We start from the raw sequence: 11,607 nt of genomic DNA on the forward strand, positions 1-11,607 counted from the left end.
TAACTTCCACTTCTATTTTCTTTACCCTAAAAAATGGCGCAACCCTTGACCTACAATACCATCAGAGCCTGTATCAAAAAAGAGTTCAAACTTTCTGAGGAAGAGTTTGAAGGAAGTCACATCAGCCTCAGCGCACTCTTTGCTAATCAACAACTCCAGTTCTATCACGAAATCCTGGAGGGGTCTGTTTATCCCAATATGTTAGCAGATTTCTGGATGTTTACACCTTGCGCATAGATCCAGAAGGGAGAACCACCATCGTGTCTGAGGTTCGAAGGGCTCACATTACCATCACTCCCTTAACCATCTCTGAACTACTGAGATCTGAAAATTTTGGAGAAGCTTTTGATGACAACACCATCAACATGACCACCTACCATATGTTGAGGACCCTCATGGAAAAGGACCCCTTTAGTGCTAAAGTCATTAAGATTTGGCACCAGCTTTTGGTGGACAACTTCCGCCCACGAAGCCATAACCTAGATAGCATCATGATGGAGGATCTGGAGTTTATACTCTGTGCCCTCCGGGGAAAGAAGATAAACTGTCCATTGCTGATCTTCAAAGGGCTTGTCGAGGCTGTTTCCAGGGCTGCTTCTCGTCAAGGTGTGGTGACGTGCCTTCCTTATGGAAGATTCTTGTCCTATATGTTCCTCAAAAAGGGCATAGTGAGAAGAATGCGCAATTCGGGGTCTCTAGACATGTTCGAAGCAGAAAGCTTGCCCCTGCTATCCTTGGAGGGTTTAAAACAAAGGATCAATTAGAGGGTGCTTTGTTTAAAGCTTTACTGGAGGTGTTATAGGCCTTAGTTTTTATTATCCAAAATCTTTTGAATGCCTCTTTTGTTAGCTTCTAGTATGTTTTTTAATTCTGTAGTTGATGGTAACAACAACCCCCAAATAGATGTACTCTTCTACTTTTAATGAAAAATATTTTGGCATCGCTTTGTCTTTTTGCTTTATTTGCCAAATATCTTGCTTGAACACGAAGCCATTTTGGTGCTAGCTTTACCATTGTAGCATACTTCGAATATCTACGTTTTTGCAATCTTTACTTCGTGCATGCTTGGTTTGTATCTTTTCAGATACTTTCCATTTACTCTTAAGATCCTACGATCTTCTGCCAATTCTTCTATCTCATAAGCGTTATTTGAGAATACTTTTAAAATTCGAAAGGGTCCTTCCCAATGTGGGGACCATATACCTAGTGATTGATTCTTTCGATCTATAGGCAAAATAACCTTCCAAACTAAGTCATTATTAATAAATGTCTTACCTTTCACCTTTTTATTGTATGCTCTGGACACCCTTTCTTTTTGCCTATTTATCATCTCCAACGCTCGAAGTCTGTCTTCGTCCAAATCTACCAATTCGTTCATCATCAATTCCCAATATATGTTTGGAGGAATTTCTGCCCGTCTTTGAATTCGGACTGATTGCAAGTATATGTCAACTGGAAGCACTGCATCGTGTCAGAATGTCAATTGGAAAGGTGTAGTGTTTGTAGCTTCTTTTGGCGTCGTTCGACAGGCCCAAAGTGCTTGGTATAAAGTTTTATGCCAACTCTTGGGTTTTTTCCCTACGTGTTTCTTTATGAGACCAATCATTATTTTATTTGCTGCTTCGACTTGTCCATTTGCCTGAGAGTAGTAAGGTGTAGAGGTAAACAACTTAAACCCCATTTCTTTGGCGAAGTCTTGCTCTTTCGCCCAGTAAACACTGATCCTACCGTATGTTGAGGACCCTCATGGAAAAGGACCCCTTTAGTGCTAAAGTCATTAAGATTTCGCACCAGCTTTTTGTGGGCAACTTCCGCCCATGAAGCCATAACCTAGATAGCATCATGATGGAGGATCTGGATTTTATACTCTGTGCCCTCCGGGGAAAGAAGATAAACTTTCCATTGCTGATCTTAAAAGGGCTTGTCGAGGCTGTTTCCATGGCTGCTTCTCGTCAAGGTGTGGTGACGTGCCCTCCTTATGGAAGATTCTTGTCCTATATGTTCCTCAAAAAGGGCATAGTGAGAAGAATGCGCAATTCGGGGTCTCTAGACATGTTCGAAGCAGAAAGCTTGCCCCTGCTATCCTTGGAGGGTTTAGAACAAAGGATCAATTAGAGGGTGCTTTGTTTGAAGCTTTACTGGAGGTGTTATAGGCCTTAGTTTTTATTATCCAAAATCTTTTGAATGCCTCTTTTGTTAGCTTCTAGTATGTTTTTTAATTCTGTAGTTGATGGTAACAACAACCCCCAGATAGATGTACTCTTCTACTTTTAATGAAAAATATTTTGGCATCGCTTTGTCTTTTTGCTTTATTTGCCAAATATCTTGCTTGAACACGAAGCCATTTTGGTGCTAGCTTTACCATTGTAGCATACTTCGAATATCTACGTTTTTGCAATCTTTACTTCGTGCATGCTTGGTTTGTATCTTTTCAGATACTTTCCATTTACTCTTAAGATCCTACGATCTTCTGCCAATTCTTCTATCTCATAAGCGTTATTTGAGAATACTTTTAAAATTCGAAAGGTTCCTTCCCAATGTGGGGACCATTTACCTAGTGATTGATTCTTTCGATCTATAGGCAAAATAACCTTCCAAACTAAGTCATTATTAATAAATATTTTACCTTTCACCTTTTTATTGTATGCTCTGGACACCCTTTCTTTTTGCCTATTTATCATCTCCAACGCTCGAAGTCTGTCTTCGTCCAAATCTACCAATTCGTTCATCATCAATTCCCAATATATGTTTGGAGGAATTTCTGCCCGTCTTTGAATTCGGACTGATTGCAAGTATATCTCAACTGGAAGCACTGCATCGTGTCAGAATGTCAATTGGAAAGGTGTAGTGTTTGTAGCTTCTTTTGGCGTCGTTCGACAAGCCCAAAGTACTTGGTATAAAGTTTTATGCCAACTCTTGGGTTTTTTCTCTACGTGTTTCTTTATGAGACCAATCATTATTTTATTTGCTGCTTCGACTTGTCCAATTGCCTGAGCGTAGTAAGGTGTAGAGGTAAACAACTTAAACCCCATTTCTTTGGCGAAGTCTTGCATCTTTCGCCCAGTAAACACTGATCCTACCGTATGTTGAGGACCCTCATGGAAAAGGACCCCTTTAGTGCTAAAGTCATTAAGATTTCGCACCAGCTTTTGGTGGGCAACTTCCGCCCACGAAGCCATAACCTAGATAGCATCATGATGGAGGATCTGGATTTTATACTCTGTGCCCTCCGGGGAAAGAAGACAAACTTTCCATTGCTGATCTTAAAAGGGCTTGTCGAGGCTGTTTCCATGGCTGCTTCTCGTCAAGGTGTGGTGACGTGCCCTCCTTATGGAAGATTCTTGTCCTATATGTTCCTCAAAAAGGGCATAGTGAGAAGAATGCGCAATTCGGGGTCTCTAGACATGTTCGAAGCAGAAAGCTTTCCCCTGCTATCCTTGGAGGGTTTAGAACAAAGGATCAATTAGAGGGTGCTTTGTTTGAAGCTTTACTGGAGGTGTTATAGGCCTTAGTTTTTATTATCCAAAATCTTTTGAATGCCTCTTTTGTTAGCTTCTAGTAAGTTTTTTAATTCTGTAGTTGATGGTAACAACAACCCCCAGATAGATGTACTCTTCTACTTTTAATGAAAAATATTTTGGCATCGCTTTGTCTTTTTGCTTTATTTGCCAAATATCTTGCTTGAACACGAAGCTATTTTGGTGCTAGCTTTACCATTGTAGCATACTTCGAATATCTACGTTTTTGCAATCTTTACTTCGTGCATGCTTGGTTTGTATCTTTTCAGATACTTTCCATTTACTCTTAAGATCCTACGATCTTCTGCCAATTCTTCTATCTCATAAGCGTTATTTGAGAATACTTTTAAAATTCGAAAGGGTCCTTCCCAATGTGGGGACCATTTACCTAGTGATTGATTCTTTCGATCTATGGGCAAAATAACCTTCCAAACTAAGTCATTATTAATAAATGTCTTACCTTTCACCTTTTTATTGTATGCTCTGGACACCCTTTCTTTTTGCCTATTTATCATCTCCAACGCTCGAAGTCTGTCTTCGTCCAAATCTACCAATTCGTTCATCATCAATTCCCAATATATGTTTGGAGGAATTTCTGCCCGTCTTTGAATTCGGACTGATTGCAAGTATATGTCAACTGGAAGCACTGCATCGTGTCAGAATGTCAATTGGAAAGGTGTAGTGTTTGTAGCTTCTTTTGGCGTCGTTCGACAGGCCCAAAGTGCTTGGTATAAAGTTTTATGCCAACTCTTGGGTTTTTTCCCTACGTGTTTCTTTATGAGACCAATCATTATTTTATTTGCTGCTTCGACTTGTCCATTTGCCTGAGAGTAGTAAGGTGTAGAGGTAAACAACTTAAACCCCATTTCTTTGGCGAAGTCTTGCTCTTTCGCCCAGTAAACACTGATCCTACCGTATGTTGAGGACCCTCATGGAAAAGGACCCCTTTAGTGCTAAAGTCATTAAGATTTCGCACCAGCTTTTTGTGGGCAACTTCCGCCCATGAAGCCATAACCTAGATAGCATCATGATGGAGGATCTGGATTTTATACTCTGTGCCCTCCGGGGAAAGAAGATAAACTTTCCATTGCTGATCTTAAAAGGGCTTGTCGAGGCTGTTTCCATGGCTGCTTCTCGTCAAGGTGTGGTGACGTGCCCTCCTTATGGAAGATTCTTGTCCTATATGTTCCTCAAAAAGGGCATAGTGAGAAGAATGCGCAATTCGGGGTCTCTAGACATGTTCGAAGCAGAAAGCTTGCCCCTGCTATCCTTGGAGGGTTTAGAACAAAGGATCAATTAGAGGGTGCTTTGTTTGAAGCTTTACTGGAGGTGTTATAGGCCTTAGTTTTTATTATCCAAAATCTTTTGAATGCCTCTTTTGTTAGCTTCTAGTATGTTTTTTAATTCTGTAGTTGATGGTAACAACAACCCCCAGATAGATGTACTCTTCTACTTTTAATGAAAAATATTTTGGCATCGCTTTGTCTTTTTGCTTTATTTGCCAAATATCTTGCTTGAACACGAAGCTATTTTGGTGCTAGCTTTACCATTGTAGCATACTTCGAATATCTACGTTTTTGCAATCTTTACTTCGTGCATGCTTGGTTTGTATCTTTTCAGATACTTTCCATTTACTCTTAAGATCCTACGATCTTCTGCCAATTCTTCTATCTCATAAGCGTTATTTGAGAATACTTTTAAAATTCGAAAGGGTCCTTCCCAATGTGGGGACCATTTACCTAGTGATTGATTCTTTCGATCTATGGGCAAAATAACTTTCCAAACTAAGTCATTATTAATAAATGTTTTACCTTTCACCTTTTTATTGTATGCTCTGGACACCCTTTCTTTTTGCCTCTTTATCATCTCCAACGCTCGAATTCTGTCTTCGTCAAAATCTACCAATTCGTTCATCATCAATTCCCAATATATGTTTGGAGGAATTTCTGCCCGTCTTTGGATTCGGACTGATTGCAAGTATATCTCAACTGGAAGCACTGCATCGTGTCAGAATGTCAATTGGAAAGGTGTAGTGTTTGTAGCTTCTTTTGGCGTCGTTCGACAAGCCCAAAGTACTTGGTATAAAGTTTTATGCCAACTCTTGGGTTTTTTCTCTACGTGTTTCTTTATGAGACCAATCATTATTTTATTTGCTGCTTCGACTTGTCCAATTGCCTGAGCGTAGTAAGGTGTAGAGGTAAACAACTTAAACCCCATTTCTTTGGCGAAGTCTTGCATCTTTCGCCCAGTAAACACTGATCCTACCGTATGTTGAGGACCCTCATGGAAAAGGACCCCTTTAGTGCTAAAGTCATTAAGATTTCGCACCAGCTTTTGGTGGGCAACTTCCGCCCACGAAGCCATAACCTAGATAGCATCATGATGGAGGATCTGGATTTTATACTCTGTGCCCTCCGGGGAAAGAAGACAAACTTTCCATTGCTGATCTTAAAAGGGCTTGTCGAGGCTGTTTCCATGGCTGCTTCTCGTCAAGGTGTGGTGACGTGCCCTCCTTATGGAAGATTCTTGTCCTATATGTTCCTCAAAAAGGGCATAGTGAGAAGAATGCGCAATTCGGGGTCTCTAGACATGTTCGAAGCAGAAAGCTTTCCCCTGCTATCCTTGGAGGGTTTAGAACAAAGGATCAATTAGAGGGTGCTTTGTTTGAAGCTTTACTGGAGGTGTTATAGGCCTTAGTTTTTATTATCCAAAATCTTTTGAATGCCTCTTTTGTTAGCTTCTAGTATGTTTTTTAATTCTGTAGTTGATGGTAACAACAACCCCCAGATAGATGTACTCTTCTACTTTTAATGAAAAATATTTTGGCATCGCTTTGTCTTTTTGCTTTATTTGCCAAATATCTTGCTTGAACACGAAGCTATTTTGGTGCTAGCTTTACCATTGTAGCATACTTCGAATATCTACGTTTTTGCAATCTTTACTTCGTGCATGCTTGGTTTGTATCTTTTCAGATACTTTCCATTTACTCTTAAGATCCTACGATCTTCTGCCAATTCTTCTATCTCATAAGCGTTATTTGAGAATACTTTTAAAATTCGAAAGGGTCCTTCCCAATGTGGGGACCATTTACCTAGTGATTGATTCTTTCGATCTATAGGCAAAATAACTTTCCAAACTAAGTCATTATTAATAAATGTTTTACCTTTCACCTTTTTATTGTATGCTCTGGACACCCTTTCTTTTTGCCTCTTTATCATCTCCAACGCTCGAATTCTGTCTTCGTCAAAATCTACCAATTCGTTCATCATCAATTCCCAATATATGTTTGGAGGAATTTCTGCCTGTCTTTGGATTCGGACTGATTGCAAGTATATCTCAACTGGAAGCACTGCATCGTGTCAGAATGTCAATTGGAAAGGTGTAGTGTTTGTAGCTTCTTTTGGCGACGATCGACATGCCCAAAGTGCTTGGTCTAAAGTTTTATGCCAACTCTTGGGTTTTTTCCCTACGTGTTTCTTTATGAGACCAATTATTATTTTATTTGCTGCTTCGACTTGTCCATTTGCCTGAGCGTAGTAAGGTGTAGAGGTAAACAACTTAAACCCCAATTCTTTGGCGAAGTCTTGCATCTTTCGCCCAGTAAACACTGATCCTACCGCATGTTGAGGACCCTCATGGAAAAGGACCCCTTTAGTGCTAAAGTCATTAAGATTTGGCACCAGCTTTTGGTGGGCAACTTCCGCCCACGAAGCCATAACCTAGATAGCATCATGATGGAGTATCTGGAGTTTATAATCTATTCCCTCCGGGGAAAGAATATAAACTTTCCATTGATGATCTTCAAAGGGATTGTCGAGACTGTTTCCATGGCTGCTTCTCGTCAAGATGTGCTGATGTGCCTTCCTTATGGAAGATTCTTGTCCTATATGTTCCTCAAAAAGGGCATAGTGAGAAGAATGCGCAATTCGGGGTCTCTAGACATGTTCGAAGCAGAAAGCTTGCCCCTGCTATCCTTGGAGGGTTTAGAACAAAGGATCAATTAGAGGGTGCTTTGTTTGAAGCTTTACTGGAGGTGTTATAGGCCTTAGTTTTTATTATCCAAAATCTTTTGAATGCCTCTTTTGTTAGCTTCTAGTATGTTTTTTAATTCTGTAGTTGATGGTAACAACAACCCCCAGATAGATGTACTCTTCTACTTTTAATGAAAAATATTTTGGCATCGCTTTGTCTTTTTGCTTTATTTGCCAAATATCTTGCTTGAACACGAAGCTATTTTGGTGCTAGCTTTACCATTGTAGCATACTTCGAATATCTACGTTTTTGCAATCTTTACTTCGTGCATGCTTGGTTTGTATCTTTTCAGATACTTTCCATTTACTCTTAAGATCCTACGATCTTCTGCCAATTCTTCTATCTCATAAGCGTTATTTGAGAATACTTTTAAAATTCGAAAGGGTCCTTCCCAATGTGGGGACCATTTACCTAGTGATTGATTCTTTCGATCTATGGGCAAAATAACTTTCCAAACTAAGTCATTATTAATAAATGTTTTACCTTTCACCTTTTTATTGTATGCTCTGGACACCCTTTCTTTTTGCCTCTTTATCATCTCCAACGCTCGAATTCTGTCTTCGTCAAAATCTACCAATTCGTTCATCATCAATTCCCAATATATGTTTGGAGGAATTTCTGCCTGTCTTTGGATTCGGACTGATTGCAAGTATATCTCAACTGGAAGCACTGCATCGTGTCAGAATGTCAATTGGAAAGGTGTAGTGTTTGTAGCTTCTTTTGGCGACGATCGACATGCCCAAAGTGCTTGGTCTAAAGTTTTATGCCAACTCTTGGGTTTTTTCCCTACGTGTTTCTTTATGAGACCAATTATTATTTTATTTGCTGCTTCGACTTGTCCATTTGCCTGAGCGTAGTAAGGTGTAGAGGTAAACAACTTAAACCCCAATTCTTTGGCGAAGTCTTGCATCTTTCGCCCAGTAAACACTGATCCTACCGTATGTTGAGGACCCTCATGGAAAAGGACCCCTTTAGTGCTAAAGTCATTAAGATTTGGCACCAGCTTTTGGTGGGCAACTTCCGCCCACGAATCCATAACCTAGATAGCATCATGATGGAGTATCTGGAGTTTATAATCTATGCCCTCCGGGGAAAGAAGATAAACTTTCCATTGATGATCTTCAAAGGGCTTGTCGAGACTGTTTCCATGGCTGCTTCTCGTCAAGATGTGCTGATGTGCCTTCCTTATGGAAGATTCTTGTCCTATATGTTCCTCAAAAAGGGCATAGTGAGAAGAATGCGCAATTCGGGGTCTCTAGACATGTTCGAAGCAGAAAGCTTGCCCCTGCTATCCTTGGAGGGTTTAGAACAAAGGATCAATTAGAGGGTGCTTTGTTTGAAGCTTTACTGGAGGTGTTATAGGCCTTAGTTTTTATTATCCAAAATCTTTTGAATGCCTCTTTTGTTAGCTTCTAGTATGTTTTTTAATTCTGTAGTTGATGGTAACAACAACCCCCAGATAGATGTACTCTTCTACTTTTAATGAAAAATATTTTGGCATCGCTTTGTCTTTTTGCTTTATTTGCCAAATATCTTGCTTGAACACGAAGCTATTTTGGTGCTAGCTTTTCCATTGTAGCATACTTCGAATATCTACGTTTTTGCAATCTTTACTTCGTGCATGCTTGGTTTGTATCTTTTCAGATACTTTCCATTTACTCTTACGATCCTACGATCTTCTGCCAATTCTTCTATCTCATAAGCGTTATTTGAGAATACTTTTAAAATTCGAAAGGGTCCTTCCCAATGTGGGGACCATTTACCTAGTGATTGATTCTTTCGATCTATAGGCAAAATAACTTTCCAAACTAAGTCATTATTAATAAATGTTTTACCTTTCACCTTTTTATTGTATGCTCTGGACACCCTTTCTTTTTGCCTCTTTATCATCTCCAACGCTCGAAGTCTGTCTTGGTTAAAATCTACCAATTCGTTCATCATCAATTCCCAATATATGTTTGGAGGAATTTCTGCCTGTCTTTGGATTCGGACTGATTGCAAGTATATCTCAACTGGAAGCACTGCATCGTGTCAGAATGTCAATTGGAAAGGTGTAGTGTTTGTAGCTTCTTTTGGCGACGTTCGACAGGCCCAAAGTGCTTGGTCTAAAGTTTTTGCCAACTCTTGGGTTTTTTCCCTACGTGTTTCTTTATGAGACCAATTATTATTTTATTTGCTGCTTCTACTTGTCCACTTGCCTGAGCGTAGTAAGGTGTAGAGGTAAACAACTTAAACCCCATTTCTTTGGCGAAGTCTTGCATCTTTCGCCCAGTAAACACTGATCCTACCGTATGTTGAGGACCCTCATGGAAAAGGACCCCTTTAGTGCTAAAGTCAGTAAGATTTGGCACCAGCTTTTGGTGGGCAACTTCCGCCCACGAAGCCATAACCTAGATAGCATCATGATGGAGGATCTGGAGTTTATACTCTGTTCCCTCCGGGGAAAGAAGATAAACTTTCCATTGCTGATCTTCAAAGGGCTTGTCGAGGCTGTTTCCATGGCTGCTTCTCGTCAAGGTGTGCTGACGTGCCTTCCTTATGGAAGATTCTTGTCCTATATGTGCCTCAAAAAGGGCATAGTGAGAAGAATGCGCAATTCGGGGTCTCTAGACATGTTCGAAGCAAAAAGCTTGCCCCTGCTATCCTTGGAGGGTTTAGAACAAAGGATCAATTAGAGGGTGCTTTGTTTAAAGCTTTACTTGAGGTGTTATAGGCCTTAGTTTTTAATATCCAAAATCTTTTGAATGCCTCTTTTGTTAGCTTCTAGTATGTTTTTTAATTATGTAGTTGATGGTAACAACAACCCCCAAATAGATGTACTCTTCTACTTTTAATGAAAAATATTTTGGCATCGCTTTGTCTTTTTTCTTTATTTGCCAAATATCTTGCTTGAACACGAAGCCATTTTGGTGCTAGCTTTACCATTGTAGCATACTTCAAACATCTACGTTTTTGCAATCTTTACTTCGTGCATGCTTGGTTTGTATCTTTTCAGATACTTTCCATTTACTCTTAAGATCCTACGATCTTCTGCCAATTCTTCTATCTCATAAGCGTTATTTAAGAATACTTTTAAAATTCGAAAGGGTCCTTCCCAATGTGGGGACCATTTACCTAGTGATTGATTCTTTCGATCTATAGGCAAAATAACTTTCCAAACTAAGTCATTATTAATAAATGTTTTACCTTTCACCTTTTTATTGTATGCTCTGGACACCCTTTCTTTTTGCCTCTTTATCATCTCCAACGCTCGAAGTCTGTCTTCGTCCAAATCTACCAATCGGTTCATCATCAATTCCCAATATATGTTTGGAGTAATTTCTGCCTGTCTTTGGATTCGGACTGATTGCAAGTATATCTCAACTAGAAGTACTGCATCGTGTCAGAGTGTCAATTGCAAAGGTGTAGTGTTTGTAGCTTCTTTTGGCGACGTTCGACAGTCCCAAAGTGCTTGGTCTAAAGTTTTATGCCAACTCTTGGGTTTTTTCCCTACGTGTTTCTTTATGAGACCAATTATTATTTTATTTGCTGCTTCGACTTGTCCATTTTCCTGAGCGTAGTAAGGTGTAAAGGTAAACAACTTTAACCCCATTTCTTTGGCGAAGTCTTGCATCTTTCGCCCAGTAAACAATGATCCTACCATATGTTGAGGACCCTCATGGAAAAGGACCCCTTTATTTCTAAAGTCATTAAGATTTGGCACCAACTTTTGGTGGGCAACTTCCGCCCACGAAGCCATAACCTAGATAGCATCATGATGGAGGATCTGGAGTTTATACTCTGTGCCCTCCGGGGAAAGAAGATAAACTTTCCATTGCTGATCTTCAAAGGGCTTGTCGAGGTTGTTTCCATGGCTGCTTCTTGTCAAGGTGTGGTGACGTGCCTTCCTTATGGAAGATTCTTGTCCTATATGTTCCTCAAAAAGGGCATAGTGAGAAGAATGCGCAATTCGGGGTCTCTAGACATGTTCGAAGCAGAAAGCTTGCCCATGCTATCCTTGGAGGGTTTAGAACAAAGGATCAATTAGAGGGTGCTTTGTTTGAAGCTTTACTGGAGG

Source organism: Vicia villosa, unplaced genomic scaffold (assembly GCF_029867415.1).
Source record: "Vicia villosa cultivar HV-30 ecotype Madison, WI unplaced genomic scaffold, Vvil1.0 ctg.001371F_1_1, whole genome shotgun sequence".
NCBI lineage: Eukaryota > Viridiplantae > Streptophyta > Magnoliopsida > Fabales > Fabaceae > Vicia > Vicia villosa.